Source organism: Mus caroli, unplaced genomic scaffold, assembly GCF_978045245.1.
Source record: "Mus caroli unplaced genomic scaffold, Mus_caroli_1 scaffold_11, whole genome shotgun sequence".
Classification (NCBI taxonomy): Eukaryota; Metazoa; Chordata; class Mammalia; order Rodentia; family Muridae; genus Mus; species Mus caroli.
The window spans coordinates 114,538,222-114,563,070 of record NW_028227266.1 but is presented as its reverse complement, the minus strand read 5'-3'; the positions used below and the strand labels follow the sequence as shown (position 1 = coordinate 114,563,070).

The 24,849-nt window shown below is 46.0% G+C and overlaps 1 pseudogene; it reads left to right on the top strand.

Annotated features, from left to right (window-relative positions):
- The first annotated feature begins 23,462 nt into the window (after window positions 1-23,462).
- LOC115032088 (5S ribosomal RNA) lies at window positions 23,463-23,581 on the top strand (annotated as a pseudogene).
- Window positions 23,582-24,849: the final 1,268 nt, after the last annotated feature.

Sequence of the window (24,849 nt, the reverse complement as noted above, 5' to 3'; positions counted from 1 at the left end):
CTAGATTCTCTGGAACTGGAGTTAGATTTGTGAGGTGTCATGCGGGTGCTGGGAACCAAACCCAGGCCTCTGCAAGAGCAGTAGGCACTCTTAACCACTAAGCCATCTCTCCAGTCACTTCAAATCTCTAAATTCCCAAGAATATTTTAAAACCACAGAGCAAGAAAGATATCGTTTAAAAACCAAATTATTTGTGCGAGTGCATGCCACTTGTGTGTAGGTGCTTGCAGAGGCCAGAAGAGGGTGTCAGATCTTCTCTGGCTGGAGTTACAAGTGGCTGTGACCTAGCCACTGTGGGTGTCAGGAATTGAACCAAGGTCCTCGAGAAGAAGAGCACACAACTCTTAACAGCTGAGCCATCCCTCCAAGCCCACGAGAAATATATTAGGAAGAGAAATGTGGGCTGAAGCCTGCCAACCTGAAAGCAGCTGCTCAAAAGAGAGCCTCGAGCAATTTTAGCTTTATGTCTAGAGGGACCCATGAAGTCCTCCACACAGTTACCACTCCATTTTTTCTGAGGTTTAGAAAATTAAGAGAAAATGAGACTACTGCTCCCTGTACATAGCCTCAAAGCTCTCTGATTTTGATTTACAAGCAAAACCTTCTGAGCACTGTCTGAGGTGTGCGAATGCACTCTGCCACCCTTGTGGTGTGCGAATGCACTGTGCTACCCTGATGAGCATCTCTGGTGTCAACAAGAATTTCTGGAAGGAAACTATGACTGAAAAGGCTGACTGACTGATCACAGCATCAAAAACGTGGAGGGGTTGGGATGTTGCAAGTCCAGAAACAAATTATCTCGGGCCATTGTTAGCCTCAGCCCCAGCAGCTATTTATCGGCCTCCTCTATACGGGACTGATCTTCTTTGGTACCATCAGGTAAATCCTTTGGAAAGCACGAACAGAGTCTTAGTTTCAATGAACCAACGGGCTAAGAATGCAGTCACATAACATCTAAGGCCTGCTGCCTCCGATTTGTGTGTTTTCCTACACTTCAATTATGTGATGTTTCAACTAATGAGTTTGTAAAGTATCTCATTCTGTGATTTTCTTTCTTCTGTTGCTGCACAAGAGGTTAACGGTCTACAGTCTGAAACCTACCAGCGGGTAGATCTTAGCTGATCATTCTTACCTAGTCACACAGATTGATGGAGAACCAGGTCCTTTGCTCCCCCTCAGTTCTTTCACAACACTGTCTGGAAAAGGTCAATCAGGACTGACCGACTGGATGCCAGTTCAAAGCAGAGCCAGCAGTGTGTCTCCATGGCCACCAAAGTGCCTAAGCTCTCCCCTAGAGAGCCTCAGATCTCACCAGGCCATCTACCTCAAAGCCATTAGTGCCAGACTTAGGACCGCTGATTCCCTTAAAGGCCACTCTGCATCTGGACGTGTTTACGAAGTTTCAGCTCTTCCTATGGAGAACATGGTGTGTCTAATACCAAGGCACAGTTAGATACGAGCAGGAAAATCTGTCAGCAATAGACTGTGGGTCCAGGGAGGACTGCCACCCAGGCTTTGTGAAATGTATGTCCAGTGCTCAGCATGTGACATGTAGTTGTCTGTCAGACATCAGGCCCGCTTTGTGCAGCTGGAAGCTGTCAGTCACTGTTGCAAACTATAGTTACCAGGTGAAGGGGCCAGGGCCTAGGAGGGTTTCCACAAAGTAAAAATTCTGATAAAAGAGTGGCAGGGGGCCCATAGGACACTGGAGTGTATGTGCATGCGTGTGTGGGGGTGTTGTGCATACATGTCAAGGAACATACTCAGGTGCCACTCCTGAGATACCACTCACAGTGACATTTGAGCCAGGGCTCTCACTGGCCTGGGGCTCGCAGATCCCGCTAGACTGTTTGCTGAGTCTCACCAGCAGTGGGATTGCAAGCATACACCCTGGCCTCTGGACATTTTATACGGATTGTGGGAACTGAACTCAGGTCCCCCACACCTTCAACACGCTATGCATACTTACTGGTTGAGCTGTCTTCCCAGCCCAGAACAGTGGGATTCTTTTTAAAAACTATTACATTAACTTTTTTCAGGTAGGTGTGTACATGTCACAGCACATATGTGGAGGTCAGGGGACAACGTACATCCTTCCAACATGTGGCTTCTGGGCTCAAACTCAAGTCACCGTGCTCGGCCAGCTCGCTTGCCCTTCCCTGGAGTTCTTAATAGCAGTTGTGGGCCAGGACTCTAAAGGCGAGTTGGGATCAGTCTCTGGGAGCCTCTCTTCCCTATTCCCACTCATCTCTCCCCTCCCCCACCACGCCTCTTCTCTCCCTTTGGGAGACACACATAACCTAAGCAGCCGTTTCGAGGAACGCAGAACAGAGGCTTATTAGAGAGTTCTTAACTGTCATCCACAAAAATCACACACATAGATTTCTGGTCCTCTCTCTTCCTCCTTTTACGAGAAAAGCACTAATAACAAGCTGATGGGCTAGATTTAATTTTTAAGATAAATTAATTTCAGGGGGAAACACGGGTCAATGCAAATTCAATGGTGATCTGTTTATCTACCTAATTCAATAAGCCCTCCCCAAACACCCTGCTTAGATCACCCCATTCCCTCTGCATCTCTGCCCCAAGATCAATTTTCCCACAAATAGATTTTACTCCAGCCTCCTCTGGGGGTTGTGTACTACTCGCAGTCACTCTGCGGTTCTCTGGTAGGCGTCCTCAAATGCAATCTTCATGACGCACACAGCAACGCCCTGCCCGACTCCTTCAAGAGAAAGCAGGAAGTGTAGGCAGTCATTGGCTTCCAAGACCAACCGTGGTAGTCACAGTGGATGCCATAGTCTCAGCCCAACCTGCCATGCCGGACCAGCTGAGGGTGAGCCCAGGAGCTACACAGTGGAAGGAGAAAGATGGCTCCCACAGGTTAACCTCTGACCTCCATGTTGTATGTGCACAAATACACAACAAGCAAATGAACGAAGAAGTAAATTAAATGCAGCGACCAGTGAGGCAGAGGGCAGCTGAGCTGTGGAGGACGGTTGACATTGACCTCTGCCCCCACAGTGGAGATGGGATTCCACAACTGCCGTACAACACAAAGGACGGCAAAATGGACTGGGGGTGGGGCAGTGGCACATGCTTATGGTCCCAACACATGGGGTGTTGATGCAGGAGGATTGCTGCTAGTATGAGGTTGCCCAGCGTACATAGGAAGCTCAAGGTCATCTTGGGCTGTATAGTGGAATTCTCTCTCAAAAATGGAAGAGAAATAAAGAGAGGGAGGGAGAGAAGACAAGAGGGGAGAGGAGAGGAGGGGAGAGGAGAGGGGGGAAGAGGAAAGGAGGAGAGGAGGAGGGAAGGGGAGGCGACCAAAGGGAAGGGGAGGGAAGGGGAGGGAAGGGGAGGGAAGGGGAGGGAAGGGATGGGATGTTCTAAGTGAACACATATATTCCTACAACTGAATTAATAATTGCATCTCCAAACGTGAAATCTGATGTATCAACTGTCTGAGAAGTTCCCCACGGACTCTACTAGTACTTAGGAACATCACCGTGGGCTTTAAGGCTCTCCTCATTTCTCTCTTCCTTCGCACTTATCTCTGGGTAATGAGGGGAATTATCTTCACAAGCTATGTGTTCCCCACCCAGATGCCAGGCCCCCTCTTCCTCCTGGGTACCACCCTGCCTTGGAAGAGGAGAGCATACAGGGAAGGGCAGTTGCCATCGTACAAGACAGCGCAAATGTAATCATTGGAAAGCAGCGGACAGTGCGTTCATGGAAGTCGGGCTCCACTAATAGCTCAGGTTGTACAAGTGAGAATCTTCAAATGGCTTAGAAATGTACTTAAATGCCTGCCCCTTGTTCCCTGCAGCCGAACCTGACTATCATGCCTTCAAAGAACCTCTATTTGAAAGATAATAAAGAACAGGCCTTGGTTGTTTTGCATCTCATGATTTTTTAATGCACGCCGAGGAGGGTATATAACACCCAGAGACAGGAGACTCTAATTCTCTAAGGCAGACATCTTTCCCCTGATGCCCCACTCAGGGGGTAAAGGTGATCTTTGAATGGAAAAGGGAAGAAGGTCGCTGCTTCAATTAAGCTGTCCTTTCCAGGCAGACTGAGGGAGCAGCCAAAGGTTTCCAGCCTTCCTTTTGTCTTATGGGGATGTTTAAAAGAAAACCGTGAAGGGGGAGAAATCTTCCCACTTCTTGCAGCAGGGCTTACAAATTGTCTTCTTTAAAGGAATTGCTTGTAGGTCTCCTGCTGCCCAGTTACAGAAAAACTAACTGTGAGCCAGAGCTCTCTGTAGTCTGAAGATACCTGTATCATTACTTCAGGTTTGGGTTGGCAGAAAGATCAGTGAAAATGCCATATATTTCACAACCAAAGACCTGGAATATTCTGTGTGTCTGCATACGTGCAATGGATGCCAGTGTCCAATGATGTCCACCCGAGTTTTTTTGAGAGAGTCTGTCACTGAACCTGAAGCTCATAGATCTGGCTAAGCTAGTGAGCCCCAGGAATCCACCTGCCTGTCTCCCCTGTACAGGGACTCCAGGTGCACAGTAATGCCCAGCTTTTTGTGTGGGTGCTCGGGCCCTGATTGCATAGCAAGGACTTTACTGACTGAGCCAGCTTTCCTGCCCCTGCAAGTGGGATTGTTTACAAAGTGGCTGTCTGGCGTGGAAAGAAATGAGGCACCCAAATAGACCGAGAATACAAGTTATAGGATGATTGCTTCAATTTCAATGGATGACAGCCTTCCCTGGTCAATAGGCTATAACTTACCACATTTCTACTTCAAGGGTGATTCTTTTAAAAATCAGTGAATATCAAGCCAAAGGGACTCACTGGTGATTTAATGATAATCGTGGCAAAGATGAAAAGGAAACAAAAGAAACGTTGGGTGAGCTCTGTTAGCCTAGATTTTTGTTCAGGATCTGATTTCCCCACCCCGTGACATGTGAGGACATTTATCCTGGAAGAGAACTTAATTTTCAAGAAAGTGAAATATTTTCCAAATGTTGCTATCTCGATGATGTAAGAAGTACATTTCCTTTTAGAACAGGTGTTTTGAAAGAAATTAACTGTGTGTGGAGATGGCTATTTTAATTTGTAATAGGAAGCTAACACAGATGGCTCTAATGAGGGCTCTAAATCATCCTTTAATTCATCACTGAGCACTCTCTCTCATTACACACTGCTCTTGATGGCTCCCACCCTCCATGCACAGTCGTGAACAGATGCGCTCCAAGGCGTCGGTAGCACACAAGTGACACTTGAACCATGGTTGGATTTCCATAGGTTGAAGAAAACACATAGTGTAAGGAAAAGTTGGGGTGGGGGGGGGCGACACTCATCTCCTGTATGGTACAGTGATACAGTGCAGGCACATGTGTGAGCAAACACACACACACACACACACACACACGCATACACATATGCTTGCAAACGGCACGTTCAGGAATCTTCTATAAATACAATAAGGTGAGATACTGTGAATTTGGCTTGTCTCTAGGAACAACATGGTTTGGAGGAATCAAGTCTGTCCCTTAGATGAACACTGTGGCGACCATTTGATTACCAACTATGTGCCTGACAGCATGGCTAACTGACACACAAGAATTTCATTGTATTCTCTGAAGAAAACAGAAGGCTGGCTCATTAGATAATGCATTTGCTTTAGAAGATGAGGCTTGGACCTGAGAAAGCAGGCCAATCACTGGTCATGGTGGTGCACTCATATAATCATAGTGTGGTGAGGTAGAGACAGGTGGATCCTGGGACATGCTGGCCATCCAGCCCAGCCAATGGGTGAGCTCAGTGAGAGACACTGTCTCAAAAAATAAGGTGGAGAATGATCGAGGAACACAGTCAACATCACACACACACACACACACACACACACACTCATGACAGAGGGGAGAAGAGCATACAGCTGAACCCAAGGCATTGTCACATTCCTCTTGTACCAATAAGAAGACAGCAGTGTACTCTGTCACTACACGACCACGTGACTTGGAGTGAGCATCAAGGTTACTTCTGTTTATAGCTCTTGTGTGAGGTTGATTTTATAACAAAGCTTGGTTAATCCTGGGAAATTCATTAATTCAGATACAAGAGAACAAGGTGAGATACTGTATATTTGGCTTGTCTCTAGGAACAACATGGTTTGGAGGAATCAAGTCTGTCCCTTAGATGAACACTGTGGCGACCATTTGATTGCCAACATGGTCTATTCAATTCCAACATGGTCTCTGTCACACGTAGTGTTTCCATTTAAAAAGTGAATATAAAGACTACAGAAACTCTAATTTAGTTGGCCAAGAGCTTGCCTAGTGCATACAAAGACTTGGGTTCTAGCCCCAGCACCACATAAGCTGGACATGGTGGCTCGGGCTGTAACCTGAGCACAGCAGAGATGGAGATGGATGAAGGACCAAGGCCAGTCTGGGTTAGGTGAAACGCAGTCTCAAGAAGAAAGGAAAAGGAAGGAAGGAAGGAAGGAAGGAAGGAAGGAAGGAAGGAAGGAAGGAAGGAAGGCCTCTCAGCCTGAAGATCAGCACTGGAACCATGATATGACATGACTCATGTGTCAGTGATGTTTAAGGATGATAAAAACAAGGCAGGAATTTTGATCAAAGCTCCTCTATGGCGTCATGAGCCACCATCAGAAAGATGAGCATCATCTAACGGCCACAGAGGAGTCTTGGAAGCACTTTCATCAGTAACCATTTGATTGAACACTGTTTCTGTCTGCAAGGTGGAGGCTAGTTCCATAAGTCTTTTGTACCTAAAACCTTCCGGCATTCTTAGCCTCACCATCTGCTAGGATGCTTCTGGTGTCATGGACTCTTTCACCCAGCCAACATGTCTGACCCTCTCTGCCTGTTCTCAGCTATGGTGTTTCCCAGCTCAAGGGATGAAGTCTTCATTTCTGTTGTCTGAGGAGGAAGGGCAAGGCTCACATGGCACCTGCAGCTCAGGCCTGTCACTAATTAGCCTCTAGAGCCCCCCCCCCCCCCAAACATCTAGTTGTTTTCCCTGGAAGAGCCTTAATCTAACATCGAACCAGGAAGTGCTTTGCAGATAACACTAATACTGGGTTAAATTCAGACCCCTTTGCTTTCTCTAAGTTTAAAATTAGAAATGTCTTGCATCACAATACCTCCATTAAGTTATAAAATGGTCCTTACTAAAAACTCATGTATGAAGTGTGTTCTCCACGTTACTCAGCTTTCCACTAGGAAAATAAAACTTCTAAGATCAGGAACTTACAAGGAAGAAAGGTTTATTTCGGAGGTTTTTGGTTGATGGTCAGTTGACTGTGTAGTGATTGAGCCTAGGATGGGACAGGGTATCCTGGTGCGATTGTCCAGCAGGAGAGGTTGCTCACCTCACAGAATCCAGGAAGCCAAAAGAGTAAAGGTGCCAGGACTACATTATCCTCACTAGGGTACACTCTGCGTGGCCCCACTTTCTATAAGTTCCACCCCATCCCATTAGTGCCACTGGCTGGTGGATCAAATATTGAACACGTGAGTCTCTGAGGACACAACTGAAACCACAGTATCTCCCCAGAGCCAAAGAGACTGGTCCTTCTGAGAAAGTGGGTGATGCTGTAGTATGAGACAAATGACAAAAAAAACCCCCACATATATAAATACATATGTACATTTGCACAGACACACATGAACACATGCACATATGTATGCACATAATGCATGCATATGCAAACATATGCATTTTGTGCACACACACACACACACATCATAGTAATAGAGAAAGAGTTGCTTGCAAGGTATCAGGGAGTGACTGAACCATCTCAGTTTGTTGGAAGATCACCAGGAGGGAGATTTTACCAGCATGCACTGCCGTTTGCCACAGGCAGATGAGAGCCTCTCATTCAGGGCATAAGCTGCACCTCCACCTATAAAAATTCCTACGAGCAACAGCACGCCCTGGCTGGAACAATGATCCATCACTTCTGCTGAAAACATTCGTTAGCTCAACAGATGGCTCTCTTCTGAAGCTTGAGACGAACAGGCACGAGGAAATATCCTGACAAGAGTGAAATACTGACCTGAGGACCAGAAAAGCAGAGCCCAGGGAGACAGCACCGTGTGTGAACTGCACCATTTTCTGGGTGTGCCCTGATGGATGCTCTCCCAGAGCACAGTAACAATGCAATAGCTTCCTTTGTTCAGGCGACCAGCAAGGAATTTATAAAAGGAGACCATCTTGGTGAGACTGAAATTTCACATGTTCCTTTTACTGTGTGGAGATAATAAAACTTTCCTCTGCCTTTGTGTCAAGGAGCTAATTATTCCCTCATATCTAAATTTTAAGGCAAATCTTATCCCTCTGGCATACTTGACTCCAAATTCCTCCTTTTCCCAAAGCGACTTCTTCCAGGAATTAAAATAAATCCCAGCCACTTACTTGTGATGAGCTCTGCTTAGGACTGTGATCAGAGAGGCCCCTGCCCCAATACACACACACAGGCAAACCCAGGACAGGCATCTGCCATCCTGTAACCCAATCGTCCTCCTGGCAGCAATGCAGACACTTCAAAGAGACCCCGTGCCTTCCCCTCTGACGATCAGGTTGTTGAAACAATGGACACTAAGAAATTGCAATTTCTCAGGAATCCCATGTTGGGAGGAAGAAAAGACTGAAGCCCAGGACCAGCCCGAGGAGAGCTTATCTCCAAGAAAAAGAACTAACAGGGTTCTTGCCTTGTAGGACAAGACATAAGCCCAGACGGTGATGGCCACCGGTGGGTGGAGCCACACCTTGATCTGGACTGCTTATTTGTACATAAAATCCTCGGCCTCCAATTTAAATGTCAGTCCCGATTCAGGACCCTGAAGAGTCATTTGAGGACTCACTAGATCTCTCTGTCTGGCTTGCCAATGTGGTCACAATGAATAAATCCCCCTTTCCTGCCTTCCATTAGTAATTTTGTATCCCTTAATTGGTTTATTGGAGAAAAGCGGCCCATGGAGCCCCAAGTCTCAAAACCTTAGGGAAGTCCCTCTTAGGAGCCAACTGTTATGAGGCAGGGCTAGGAACGCGATAATGCTGACACCCCACCCCCCCACCTCACCCCCACCCCGCCTCACAGAGAGCCTGCCAGCTTTTAGCTACCCAGCTTCCCATTTATTGTCTGGAATCACAGGTGATGTCATTAAGACCTTGAGGCTGATCACCTCTGGGCTACAATGCCCTCAGGTGACACTGGACTCCAAGTCCTGACACTGTGAGAGGACAAAGGTTCCTCCACCTTGTCTTAGCCAGAGCTATCTTTAGTCTAACTGGAAACTGGCACCTCCCTTTTTCTTCCCCTTTCATGAGAAGTCCCATGGAAAAATACCCAACACTGTTTCTACAAACTCATGGAAATGTCCCAGCTAACTGCTTGCTTTGACTTCTGTTAAACTACTTGCTGCTTTACTCCCCACTGCAACTGCCACCCAGGATGTGGGGATGTGGGTTTTCTATGTCCTTTGAATTAAGAGCTTCCTGTAAAGTGCAGCTGAGGCTGCTATGTGAGAAGTGTTTTGCTCCAGGCAGCTTAGCACAGATCATTTGGGCCTTTGGGTCTCTATCCAGCAACAACACCAACTCCCAAGTCCTCTCCTTCATCTTAGGACATCATCTCCTGCCTCTTCCACATTTTGCTTGTGTTGATCTTGGTTTCTGCTACTTTGACCCTAGTTTGGACCCTGCACCTGCCTCTCTCAGGCTAGTGTATACAAAGACCCTTAGCACTGGGTTTCTGTGCCTGATTCTGATGGTCTTGTCCGTCCTCCAGCAAAGCACTCCAGCTCCATGGTATCCAGGTAATCAATGGGGGAGCAATAGGGATGGGGATGGGGGGGGCTAGAGTCAATTAACCCCTAGCATTCCCAAGTGGGCAACACACACTGCTCTGTGCAGAGACAATTTCCCAGGGACTTATGCAGATGGAGACTGTAGGCTAGTAATGGAGGGCAGCTACCGTAATTAACGGGATGAATTGGGTGACGTTTTAAAGAGCACTGTCTCCGCTAATTACACCACCTCCAGATACCCTACCATCCTTTGAGGCTTTCTCTTTTAATCTGAAAAGGGAGAAAAAAAATTAAAACACACAGGTGGAACTGGAAAATACCACATTAGACATCACAGAAGTGCAAGGCAGCCTTTAAGGAGCTAGTGGGAATCTTGATCTCAGAAGCTATTAAAAGCCATCCTTTTTCTGGTCCTTTCACCGGCCCACCTGATTGCTTTTAGATGAAGATGTAAGTTCTCAAGGGGAAAAGGGCACAAAAATAGAATGCAGTTTCCCCTCCTCCACGGTGTCACAGATGAGGGTGTTGGCGCCTACGGCAGGATAGACAACTAGTACAAATGAACGACTTAAGTGCATGACTCTGAAAAGGCCTTCTCCTCTCCCTCCTTCTTCCTCTGGCCCCCTCTCATTCATATAATGTACCACAGGACTTAGGAACTGGGAGAAAAAAATATCCTTCTATCAAACTCAATTTCTGCAGCCAATTATTCGATGAAGCATCTTTTGTTAGGTCCCAAACCTTTGATTAGCAAGTTTAATTTAAAGCAACCACCACCACCACTCAGAGGTGAACCTCCTCAAATGCTGCCTTTGTTTATCATGGGAATATGGAGCACGGAGCCTGAATCAGACCAAAAGCATCTTGAATGTCTAAGACAGAGGCAGCCACTTGTAAAACATCTAAGGGACACATATCCACCCCACCACGGTCTTAGACTTGAAATTTAAGCTACAAAACCCATAAGACAAGATGAAATGTCCTGGGTGTTTTGTTTTATTTTGCTTTTCAGTGACTTTAGAACTTGATTGAAATTTTTTTTTGTTTTGTTCGTTTAGAAAAGTACAGGGGCTGGAAAGACAGCTCAGTGGGTAAATGCTTGCTAATCAGTCATAAGGACCTAAGTCTGAGGCCTCAGCATCCAAGTCCCCACCAAGCTGGGCATGGTGACAAACCTGTAATACCAGCACCAGGATGCAAAGATAGGTGACTCCCTGGGGCTTGCAGATCGGCCAGCCTATCCTAACTGGCGAGCTCCAGGTCTCAGTGGGAGATCCAGTCACAAAACCTTGAGATGCATTGGTCTTGAGAAATGAAACCTGAGATTAACCTCTAGATTCCTGAAGTACACATATATGAACACACATAGCACATACATGTCTATAAGACTCCCTCCCACATATACATACCACACACAAAAATAAATGAATACAAAAGTATGAAACAACAAGAGATTTGGGCCTTAGTCTTTAACAGAATGTAAGGAAAGTGTGCAAAGCAAATATCCAAATTATCGTGTCACTTGATGTAGCTGCTCTATCCAAATCTATACCCAAAGTCTATGCCAGGGCCCTGTGAGGGAGGACTCTCATGAGTCATATATATATATGTATATATATATATATATATATATATATATATATATATATACACAAAGCTATGGTACCCACTCCACTTTGAAATGGATACAGGGATGTTATAAACACACCAGAGATGGGTGAGGAGACTGGAGCACTCTGAGCTTCCAGAACTTAAATGGCATGCCTTCTGCACACACTCACGATCCTGAAGTGAACTGCTTCTGATGGAGAATGCACTATTAGACTACAGACCTGAGCACAGTACCCGCAGCAGCCCTTCCTCCCTCACAGTAACACAGGCACCTAATGATGCCATTGTCTCTGCTTTCCTAGCTAAGAGATGTTCAAGGACCAGGAGGACCTCTTACCTGAAGAAGCAAGTTCACATCAAAGTGGGTATAAATGGCCGTTCACCCTGCTCAACATGCCCCTTCCTCCTAGCTAACACCTGGGCTATGAAACCACCCCCTCCTCAAAGAGCTTCTAGAAGACACCACCCCCAACTGTGCCATGTTGCCCTGATTCCTACCATGCTATCTGTCTTTGATGCTGGGGCCCTAACTCCTCCTAAAAGCTCCCTCCATGATGCTGTCTGTCTGTCTGCTTATCTATCCATTGCATTAACAGCTCTTCTAATACACTCCTCACCCAGCGATCCATCTCAGTGTCTCTTTGAATCTGTATTCTTACCTGAGCTTGCTGAAGAAAGGTCTGATGTTTGTCCCACAGAGGTGTTTATTGGCCTCTGTATTGGCCAAAGTATTAGCATACTTAGCCAAGTATGCTGGCTAGGTTTTTTTGTTTGTTTTTGTTTGTTTGTCAACTTGATATAAGCCAAGTCATCTAGGAAGACGAAACCTTGACTGAAAAAATGCCCCCCACCAGAATGGCCAATGGAAGAGCCCAGATCTCTGTGGTACCCCAGGCAGTCCTGGGTACTATAAGAAAGCAGCCTGGGGAAGCCACTGAGAGCAAGTCTGCAAGCGCTACCCCTCCCCGCTCTGTGGCTTCTGCCTCCGCTCCTGCCTCCAGGTTCCTGCCTTGAGTTCCTGCCCTAAGCTCCCTCAGTGATGGAGTGTGGCCTGAGATTGTAAGCAGAAATCAACCCTTTCCTTCCCAAGTTGCTTCTGGTCATGGTTTTTATCACAGCAACCTAGACACTAGGATACTAGGATCTGTACTTTCCTGCAGTAGCCATAACCTTTGGTAATTATTATGCAGTTCAATGAAAGCCCAGTTCTTCCTAATGCTCTAGGTCCTCTGTAGGTTTGTGACTTTGGGACTTTGTTACACAAAGCATAAGGTTAGAAACTACATTTCCACTTCTCTGGAATCTCTAACAAAGCAAAGTTTAAATCAAATTTTTTTTTCAGTAAAGGAAGCAGAAAATAAAGACGAAGTACCCACTGAGAGAGGGAAATTGATGTCAGGGCCCCTCCGCTCTCCTTTATCCTTTACTTTTCTTTCAATTTTCTGGACTCCTTGGTGATTTTGTTTTATTTCATTTTGTCTGGCAAGCAGTGGAGGAGCCAAGTAGGTACAGAGGGGAGTGAGAACCAGGATGTGGGGATCAGCTGGAGTCTCTGACACCAAAACAGCCATAAAGAACTCCCTTCCCTTCCCCTTCCTCTGGAAACATAAACAGCCCACAAGAGTACATCATGGCCGTGTCATCTAGAACAGGACCAGAATAGGCAAAGTGCCAGGGACGGCTTTCTGCGGGCTTAGTTATTTATTCTCTGATCCTAAAGAGAAACAAGATAGAAAAAAATGAGAGGATGGAGCTATGGATCTGTTGATAATGTGCCTGATTTGTGAGCAAAGAACCTGAGTTCGGAACCCCAGCCCTCACATAAAAAGCTAGGCCTGGTAGCAATGGGTTGTGTGGCAAGAAGAACATCTCTGGGTCTGGATGGCCAAACAGGATCACCAAATCACTGAACTCTAGGTTCAGAGTGAGAGAGCGAGAAGGAGGGAGGGAGGCAGGGAGGAGAGAGAGAGAGAGAGAGAGAGAGAGAGAGAGAGAGAGAGAGAGAGAGAGAGAGAGAGAGAGATCCTGTCTCAAAAACTATAATAGAGAGTTACAGGGGAAGATGTTCAATGTCAGCCTCTGACCTCCACAGGCATGCATATACATGAGCACACATGCACATACATGCACATTTGTGCCCTCATACACACACACACACACACACACACACACACACACACACACACACACACCACAGAAAAAGAAAGATGCCATTGTTGGAATGGAATCTCTATGGAACTCATTAGAACTCAGGAAAAGTCTCCATGATAAGGATTTCTTACAACCACCATGGCAGGGCAGGAAATGGTAGTCCAAAGGGAGGCTGTGCCCATCCTCAGCTATCTGCCTATTAAAACAACACGTGCCAAAGACTTAAAATCTCCTCAGGAACCCCAGAAGCCATGGTGCCATATGGTTAGGGGACAGAGAGCTCACCTCCCAGGAAGAAGCTATGCCGAGTTCTGACAACTCACAAAACAGACTCAGACAGTGATGGGTCAGTGATGGTCAGGACCACACCCTGACCAGGACCACTTACCTGCATGTACCCCATGTTAGACCAAACCCTCACGTTAGGATTACAAGATGATTGGGAGTGAACATGTTCGTTCACTGGACCACCTCGTTTGTTTCCCAGGAGGCTATATAGAAATCACTTTCTCTGTTCCTTGATAGTGCTTGTATTTGGTTGGCATATCAGGGGCAAGTGGGTGAGCTTCTTGTGACTGTCAGGGCCCAGACTCTGTCTCTAACAATGCCGGTAATATCTCTGCAAGATTGTTTGTGGATGTCAGTTGCTTTCTTGTGTGGCAGGTAAATGCTGTGGACCAAAAGGTCTTTATAGAGTACGTGGCACACGACCACATGCAAACAAACACACCAGTGATGGAGTCAGGGTGAAGTAGCCAACCAGAGATAAGAGGGTGGCAATAAACAAAAGCACCACTTCTTGTCTTCTCCTTTTTCTAAAGTACAGTTGTAATTAATCATTTGACAATGATCTGTGTGTCACTATCATATCCATCCCCAATGTGCCCTGTCATGGTCAGGTTCTTTTTGTTTTAGTTTTGTACCCACTGTGTTCAATCAGTGCCTCCAGCAGAAGCAACAATGTGGAGCCAGCTCCCCACATCACAGATAACCTAAGCTCTTCACCACACCCCTGAAGAGTAAATGACCCCCACCCCCTGCAGTGACCTACTTGTCAGAAGCTCCTGAGCTGGAGGTAGGGCCTTATGATTCCCTCCGAGAGCCATGCTGAGGTGTGCACTGCCTTGGTCTTGAGCAGGAAGCACAGCTGCAGTGAGCAGATAGGGGTGGGGGAGACGGGGCTTCTCCTCACGTTGCAAACAAAATACAGTACACTCCGCAAACCCGAGATTTGGATAAATAGTATATGCTGCGTGGTACATGCTTGGGCCTCAGGGGGGAAAAAGCCATTCCCAAGTCTGGCAAACTTCATTTACCCTCAGCCTGGAAAATTTGCTGGAGACTCCAAAGGGCAAGCTTGGGGCTATAGACAACCCACTAGTCCTGAAATAAGCTTTCCTTTTAGATTTTCCCATGTCTCCTGTGCTTGAGGTTTGTTAACGGTCCATATATTTTATTTACTCCGGCCAACATAACCTAAATTCCACGGTTGCACTTCTCATATATAACCTGCAAGCCCCCACTGCAGAGTTCTGTCCTATTTATCCCTGCTTTCTCAGAGCCTTGAAAACATGCAGATTGTCAGTAATGCTGGCAGAGCCAAAGCCTCATTGCAATCTTCCGTCCAGACTCTGGGCACTCCTCCTGCCTCAGGGCTTCCATAATCAAAGCTCGCCTGGGACCTTTATTTTTCCTCTCTCCATACCTGCCTGCAAGATCTCATGAAGGGTTTGTTATTGTTGCTTCTTTAGAAGTGGCCCACACTTCTGTCCCTCTCACTCAGGGTCCTATCACCCAGGCCTCTGTCCCTGCTCCGTAACTGCTGACACAAATGTCACTGAAGATGTGGTTCAGTCGGCATCTCTGATCATGCCACTCCCCGCCATCTCTGTTCTGTGAAACTCCCATGTTAGAAGTCAGAGCACCGCACAATTTGAGTTTCAGTGGTTTCCCTTTCGTTCCGTGACCTTAGCTCTGAGGTCCTTTAAATCAAGGACGACTTCATAGTGGCCTCTTGTCCTTGCTCCACCTCATCCCACTGCCGATGTAGACTGGACCTGCTCTACAGAAAGGCATTAGATGTTATCCTGTCCCTTCTAGAACTTCCTGTGAAATAGAGCACAACACGACCTACCAACCTCCAAAAGCAGCTAACGACCAAGGCATGAGAGACTCTTTGATCAGCCTTTCAGTTCTTCTGACCACACGCCCATGTTCTCTCCTTCAGGTCAAGCTGCCATGGCTCCTACCGGGCTTGCTTTCAGAGATGCGTTCCCAGAAGCTAAACCCCACACTCCAAAGAGGATGTTTAAAAACCCTACCTTAGGGGCCGGAACGTAAAGTTACTAGTTAGGAGTATGCATTGCTTGCATCTGCTTGCATCCGGCCAGAACTTTGTCTTCAGCACCCACATCAGGTGGCTCACAACCCCCTGTAACTCCAGCTAAAGAGGATCTGACACCTCTGCCTCATCAGACACAGTCATTCATGTGCTTATGCACGCGCACGCGCGCGCGCACACACACACACACACACACACACACGAATGATTTAAAGCAATAAACCAGGGATGGAGATAGGACTCAGTGCTTAAGAGTGTTTACTATCCTTGCCAGAGACCTGGATTTGGCCACAATCGCCTGCGACTCCAGTTTCAGGAAATCTGATGCCTTCTTTTGATCTCTGGGGGATCCTGAACATATGTGATATGTATGAATGCGTGCAGGCAAACACAAGTACACATAAAAACTAAATAAATAAATAATTCTTAAAATAATAGAAATAAATCTTACAAAATAAAACTCTACCTCAGGGCTGGGGAGACAGTTCAGTGAGGAACATTCACTTCCCAAGCACAAAGACCTCAGTCTGCGACTTCAGTACCCATGTGAAAAGCCAAGGGTTCCTGAACATGTGCCTGTGACCTCAGAGCTGTGGGGAATGGAGATGGGATTTCTCAGGCTTGCTGCTGGCCAACCTAGCCCCAGCTTCAGTGAGAGACGGTGCCTCAAAGGAATACAACAGAGAATGCAGGGCACCCAACACCCTCCTCTAGCCTCTACATGTACGCATACCTGCACACACCTGTGTTCATACAACACACACATGCATACCCCCTAAAGGGGGCAAGGACTCTACCTCTGTTAAAATAAGGCCTAGCCAACTGTTTCGGAGGAACTCCACAGGCTTTGACTTTACTCCTTACACAGTGTCCAATCCAACAAATTCCTCAAAGCCACCCTCGTTCTGAAAGGGACCTTGCTGAGGTTGAGAGAGACACAGAGGCAGCTTCCACAGCCTTCCAGATGTTGGCTGGCCTTCTTCCCTCACTGGCCAATCAGCACAGCCGTGTATATTCTGAGTTGGGCTCAGTCTGCAACCTGAGCTTGAGGGGTAGTTTTGGAAACCGTAGTTTATGGCGGTCACTGGCACAGCACCATGTTGGATCAGACAGACCAGGGAATGTGGTATGTGCAACAATCTAACCAGTGTCAAAATATGTGGATTACCACAGTTGAATGTCCAGAATTATCTATTTAGTAGTGACCAAGTGAACCAGAAATGACCAATTTAAAAACCTTATCTTAAGCCCTCTGCTCATATTCAGTGTTATAGGACTTTTTGGGGATAAAATAAATCATGTTTCCAAAAATCAAACATATTGGCAAGTAGGAAATTTCCAGAAGGCTGCATCAATAAAGCTGTGTCTGTCATGTCAATTGAGATGGGGACACGCTTGGCGAAGGCTACTGGCTGCACTGACTTCTGGGTAGAGCTAATAGCAGTCCACAATAATGAAATCATAGCATCTGTTCTGCCGGGATATAAATTGTTTAGAGCAATGTCTCTGGCTACTGGGCCAAAGTCAGCATTATCCACCACAGATTGGACCATGAGAAATGCTGATATCAAGTCCCACATTAAGCACAGCAAGTCATGCTGTTGTTAGTCAAACAACGATCACAGTAGCTGTGGATAGAAATCATATTTAAAATCCTCTGGGTCAGAATAGATTTAACATCAGCCACCAGCTACTTGCTGTGGCAGAATGTACCAAGGATAGGGGAAGGAGACAGTTGCTGATGCAGCCAGACACAGGAATTCTTTGTACATTCACCAGAAACTGCCATGTACATAGGACTCAGACTATGGTATGTTGGCACATGTAACCCCAACACTTAGGAGGTTGAGGCAGGAGGATCTCTGAAGAATGTGGATAACAATTTCCTCCTACTTGAAACATTATCTTTAAGAGAGAGAATCATAAAACTCAGGAAGTAAACAACTTGCAAGTCTCAAGAAGTTCCTGAAATTAACAAAACTCACAGATCATTCCCCAACCTTATGGAAGTGGCAAACAGTGACCTGGGAGAAAAGTCTCCAAGCCTAGCTGTGTACAAGTGAACTCTGACACACTGAGCAACATGCAAGTTGTACAGATAGCTTCAGGGATACAATATTCAGAGTTGACACCCATACTAGGGTGAGCATTTTAGTAATGGAGCTACCTTTGAGTCTTCTCTGCTCCTCCAATAAACTCATTGGCTCACCATGTTGGACTTGGGTAGAGTAATTTCTTTGATCTGTCATTGGTGCCCTATCTGGGTGGGTGGGTGATAAAATGTTTTCTTCACACCTCCTCTGAAAAAAAAGTCAAATCTACAACAGAAGTCATAGCAAGACCCAGTGTAAGAGCAAAACCAGATATACAGAACAGAAGGCTGAAGGAAGAAGTGGTTGTTGGAGCTGGAGAGATGGCTCAAAGGTTAAGAGCAATGACTGCTCTTCCGAAGGTTCTGAGTTCAAATCCCAGCAACCACATGGTGGCTTACAACCACCCATAATAAGATCTGATGCCATCGTCTGGTGTGTCTGAAGACAGCTACAGTGTACTTAAGATATAATAATAAATACATCTTCAAAAAAAAGTGGTTGTTAACTGCTGCTGGCCTAGGAATTATGAAAGCTACATCTGGTTCATTACAAATCAAGAGAGGCTATGATAACACTTTAAACTCACAAGCGACTGCCCAGTGATGCTTACCTCGATGCCAAGATTAACCGTGACAACAGTAACAACGATGACATCAGCAGTGAGTTGGTGGCTTTGATTACTTAGCACTGAAAACATCCTAGACAGCAGGGTAGGTGTCTTAATAAGTAATGCATGGCGTGGCTGAACTTCTCCAGAAATGAGGGATTTAAAACTTAAACCCTGCTCCCATTCAATGTTACAGGATTTTGTTGGGATAAACAAAACCATGTTTCTAAGAATTAAACATACCATTAAGTAGGACATTTCCAGAAATCACCATCAATCAACAAGGCTTCATCTGCTACTTGAGTTGGGATAAAGACACATCTGGCAAGGGGTACTGACTGCACTGTCCTCTCGGTAGAAACGACAGCACTCCACAAAGAGACCAAGGCCAGTGCCTTTGTTGTTCTATGGCAGCTCCAGAGGCTGGAGAGATGGGTCGGTGACTAACAGTGCTTGCTGTTCTTCTAGAGGACCTGAGTTCAGCTCTTAGCACCCACACCAGGCAGCTCACAAGCACCTGCAAGTCCAGCTCGACGGTCTTTTATGGCCTTTTCTGACACTGCTGGAATCTGCACCTGACACACAGAGACATACACATACACACAAATAAAAATTAACTTTTAAGAAAAGATAATCTATTCATCTTGAAAGTGAATTCCATTGTGTACATTTGTGTATGGGTGTGTGTGCATGCACACACATACACATTTCAATTTTTGAAGCCCTAAAAATTGAACTTAGGTTCTCATGCATGCTAGACAAAGGCTCTAGCACTGGGCTAACCTCCCAGTCCTCTGTCTGTTTTTCTGGGACACAGAGCCATGTGGCTCACAAGGATTCTCCTGCTGCTCAGGGTACTGGGACTGCAAGCTTTGCACCATGGTGCTCAGCTAGTGGACGGCATTAAAGACTTACTGGGAATGCTTCCAAACCTGTGGATTTAAAGGGGAAAGCCTAACAGAGTGAGTGGCCTGCCACTGTGGATATCTAAGGAGAAAATCTTGCTCAGTAGCTCTGAGGTCTTAGAAAGATTTGGTGGATCATTGTTTGTACAATCTCACTTCTCTCAATCACTATTTTTAGGATTTTACTTCTATTCTGAGTAACAGATGGAACAAAGAAATTCTTGAATGTTCTCTTCAAAACAGTTGCCAAGTTTCACTTCACCATGGCACCCGGGAGAATCAGCTACATGTTCTTGACCTCAGAAGTCTTCATTCTGCTTTGGAAAGTAACTAAAATCCTTTTTCCTGTTCTACTTGAAGGACAGTCCGGGATTCTGCTCTGGGCATGATTGGTCCACGTTAATGGTAACTGTTATCTCTCTCTCTCCTATCTGTTTATGCTGTGAACTTTTGAGTCTGTGGAGTGCTGGGTAATTGGTTGGCAGGCTATGATCTAATTTTCCCACTTACTCATTGGTAATAGTTAAATGATTGGGATAAAATACTGGCTCTGAGAATGACTCTGCATTCCAGGACACCGCTTGCTTCTCTTATGCACACAGCCCTGAGTCCCACCTCCCTGCACCACATAAAACTAGACATGAAGGTGCACACCTGTAATCTAGGTGGGCACAGGAAGACGGAAAGATCATTACACACATCAAGACTAGGTCAAACTGGATTCATCAGAGGGGGTGAGGAGTGGGAGGAGAGAAAGAGAGAGAAAATAAAGATGGAAGCCATCTATTGCAAAGACTTCTGTGGAAAGTGGATATATTTGTCCATCTTAAAAAAGCAAAACAGAATGAAACGGTGCTGAGGCTGAAGCAGCTCAAAGTGCATTCACTGTTCTCACAGAGGATCCAAGTTCAGCTCTCGGCTTCCCTGTTGCGTGGTTCACAATGGCTACTTGTAAGCCCAACACTAGAGGACACAATACCTTCCTCTGGACTCTGTGAGCACCAGGTATGGCATACATATACACAGATACATACATAAATAAAAACAAAATATATAAAATACATACATAAATAGATAAATGAATAAACCAAAAATAAATCGGCTCACAGTGATGAAACTACAGGGTCCAAGTGCCTTACCTGGCATTGGCAAGTCTCAAGGCCACGCAGAGCCCCCTGATGGGTAAGGACATGGACCGTGGGTCTCTATTTGGAGACGCTTCTCTGCCTTTGCTTAGAGAGGAACCAGGACTCAGCCATGGGACTAAGTTTCACCAAGTCAAAGATTTCACCTCATGACACAGTAAGTGGATAGTATTTGGGGATCTAACTCCTTTGTGAGCCCAGGAATACAGACCCTAACCACCACAGCAAAGGACACCAGAAAAAAATAAATAAAACAAATCTCGCTCATTAGGGACGCTTCCGGTGCCTGACGCTGCAGCTGCCAAACTTTAAGTGGAGACTGAGGGGGACAGCTTCAGGCAGCATCTTATAGACTGAGCCTTCATGGGTCTTGAAGGCCTGAAGAAATGGCCTTAGTCTACATCAGAGAGCAAGTGGCACGGACTCAGCCCTAGCCGCTAGCTGGGGTCCTTTATAGAGGATGCTCATAGGCTCTGCCCTAGCCGCTGGCTGGGGTCCTCTATGGAGGATGCTCACGGGCTCTGTCCTAGCCGCTGACTAAGGTCCTCTATGGAGGATGCTCACAGGCTCAGCGCTAGCCACTGGCTGGGGTCCTCTATGGAGAATGCTCACAGGCTCTGTCCTAGCCGCTGGCTGGGGTCCTTTATAGAGGATATTCACAGGCTCAGCGCTAGCCGCTGGCTGGGGTTCTCTATGGAGGACACTCACAGGCTCTGTCCTAGCTGCTGGCTGGGGTCCTGTATGAAGGATATTCACTTGAGATAAGTGTTATGGGCTTTTTATTTTTAACTTTTTATTTTGAGATAATTACAGATACCCTCTCTAATTGCCTTTGGTCCTAATTGTGCTTCATTCACAGTGAAGAATAATAAAGAGATGCCCTGAACTCCCTCAATTAACCCTGTTTCCCCCCATGGCAACGTTTTACATAACTATCATACAATATCACAATCAGGAAATTGATGTTGATTTAATCCACCTACCTTAGCTGTATTTCTCCAAATCTCTCTCCCTGGTTCCCTCTCTCTCCCTCCCCTCTTCACCTGCCTGTGTATACTTAGGTCTAAGCAATTTTATCTCATGTGGATATGTGAGATTTCCACGGTCAGGATCCATGGCATTACGGAATCAGTGTATCTATGATCCTTCATTGCTATAATTTATTACAAGAATTTTATGTAAATGGGAACTGTATATCACAACCTTTCCAGATTGGCATTTTTCAATCTGTATAAGTTGCTTGTGGTCCATCCGAGTTATTGCATGGGTTGGTATCTTATATCACTGAGTAGTATTCCATGGTTTGACTGTACCATAGCTTACCTACACATTTCTCCAATAAAGTGCATTTGGGTTACTTCTAGTTTGGGGTTATAACCAAATAAAGATGCGGTAAACATTGTCGTGCAAATTTGTTATAGATGTGAATTTTCATTTGCCTGGAATAAGTACTCAAATTGCAATTTCTGGATAGCATGGTATATTCATTACTTTTTCTGTTGCTATGATAAAATACCCCCAGGAAAAGCAATCTGAGAAGAATGGATTTGTCCCGGCTCCCAGTTCAGTCCTTCATGGCAGAGAAGTTGTGTCTGTAGGAGTGTGAGGCACCTGGTTACATTGTATCCAGAGCCAGAAGGAGACAGAGATGGGTGCATTCACCTGCCCAGATTGCTTTCTCTCAGCCTAGGACTTCAGCAAATGCATCATTGGTGCCCATATTTAGGTGGATCTTCCAGTGTTGTGAACACTATCTAGAAACTCCCTCCCAAGGACGCTCAGAGGCCAATGCAATCCAGGCAATGACTCACTGCTGTGACAAGAGGCTCCTTCTCAAGGTCCTGTCAACAATCCACATAAAACTTATAGTATAAGCTATCAAACGGGGTACATGTTTATTTCTAATAAGAAACTCCCAAATTGTTTACTAAAGTGTTACACCCTTTCACAACATCACAGCAACCCATGAATGGCTGTGTTTCTCTGTAATCTTTCTAGGATTTGATGTTATTTACTATTTTAAAAGACGTGGGGGTAGGGTCGTCTTAGTGGTTAAGAGTATTTTCTGCTCTTCCTGTGGATCCAAGTCTGGTTTGAGCACCCACCTCAAGGAAGCTGACACAGCCTGGAACTCCAGCCCCATGCTAGTCTGGCTTTTGTGGACACCTGTACCCTTGTGCACATAGCTGCACACTATATAAAGTATTTACATACTTTAAAGAAATAAGGTAAATCTTTAAGAACTTGTTTTAGTTCTTCTGAGAGATGTATCTGCATTGCTTATTAGGAATTTAACTTACAGTTTCTGGATGGCTTATGATATTAAACATCTTCTTGTGGTTTCATCTATAGTGAAATACCTATTGGTACCTTTTATCCATTTTCTAGGTTGGCTCGCCTGTATAATGTTTTGGTTCAAGCTGTAAGAGTTCTTTATAGCTTGCAGTTGAAAATCCCTTGTCAAATATGTAGTCTGCAAATATCTCCCCTCCCCTGCCTATAGTTTGCCTTTTTACCCTCTCAACAGGATTTTCACAGAGTGCAAATTTTTCATTTTATTAGGTCGTAGGATAGTTAATCTTCTTGTCAACTTGACTAGATTTAGAGTCACCTCGGACACGCAGCTAGGCATGTCTGTGAAGGTGTTTTCAGAGATGTGTAAGACAGAAGGCTGACCTTGAGCGTGGGGGCAAGCATCTTATATGCCGGGTCCCAGACTAAAGAAAAAGTGAAAAGCCAGACTGCAGTGAACACCAGCAGCCAACTCGCTCTCACTGCATGTGCAGAAACAGCTGTGACACAAAATGAGGTCTATGGCCGTGCCACCCTGATCGCGCCCGATCCCGAATGATCTCGGAAGCTAAACTGGGTCAGGCTTGGTCAGTACTTGGATGGGAAACCGCCAGGGAATACCGGGTGCTGTCAGCTTTAAAAAAAAAAAAAAAAGGAAAGAAAAGTAAAAGAAAAAAGAAAGGTGAAATGAGGAGAGGCAGGTGCTACACACGTCCTGTGAAGGGGCATGCATCTCTTCTGGGGACCTTTTGCCACCGCTCACTGGCCCACCCTCATTCTCCCAACTACCTTTTCTTTCTTAATAAACTGTGCCTATTTTTATTTCTAACAATGTGTTCCTGGTGCAATCCTTCGTCCTGGACCACAAGAGCCTCGAACGTGGCGCCCTCTGAAGTCAGGCTTGCAGCCTGGCTCTAAGCAAAGCCGCCCTTTCTCCTTCACCTCTTTTTCAGATACAGGCAGAAGCCTAAGCCCGTTTCCCCTAACATTCTGGCCTGTCACTCTCTTGATAGACAACCCTTGGCCCTAACCCCCACCGCCGCGCTCCGCCTCCCTAACCCAAGAGGGCGTGATTTTTTTTTTCTCTTCCTTTTCCCTATCTCCCTCTTCCCGGAAGCTTCCAAGACTTGCAGCTTACTTGTCCTATCCCAAGTCCTTTGTTTTTATCAAGGATGTCGGGCCACACTGTCAAATGAGGTATAATGACACTGGGCTGTTTCCCGTCCTCTCTAAATGTTAGCAGAGTTATTAGGGTCAGAGCCCAGGCCCTGGCAGCCCCGAGAAGCTCTGCTCAGCTATCCATCCTCAATAGGTCCATTAAACAGAAAAGTCACAGCGAAACACAGGGAACAGTGGCCAACGCAGTATGGTCAAAATGTGAAGAGGGACAAAGAGGTCCTGGGATTAGCCAAGTCCACCTTCCGAAGAGCGGGGGGGGGGGGAGGGGGGGGTAGCGTGTGTGAGTGTGTGAGTGTGTGAGTGTGTGTGTGTGTGTGTTACAGCCAGTTCTCTGGTCAAGGTGCATCTGCTCCCTCACTGACCCACTATTGTCTCGGCTCTAGTCTCTCCCACAAGGTGGTGTGTGATGAGATGGTTGCCTGAACCTTCCAGAACCTCTTTCCAGGAGACAAACTTGTCGCCTCAGGCTGACACCAGGACAAGCCTTTCCCTTTTCCTAGTATAAGGCTCCTAAGGAAATTCCAGTTTTCTTGGGCTCCATTTTTTTTTTTCACAGTCCAATAGCCAAAGGTACGGGAGGGGGAGGGGCACAGATGTCTCTTTAAAGAGGATCTTCACTCCTGCCCCCACAGTGGCCAGAATGCTTCAGGGAAACAGGTTCTGAGAGCAGAAGTTTTCTATCGTCAATAACCTTTCTCTCCTGTTGATCTAACTGTAGCTCTAGA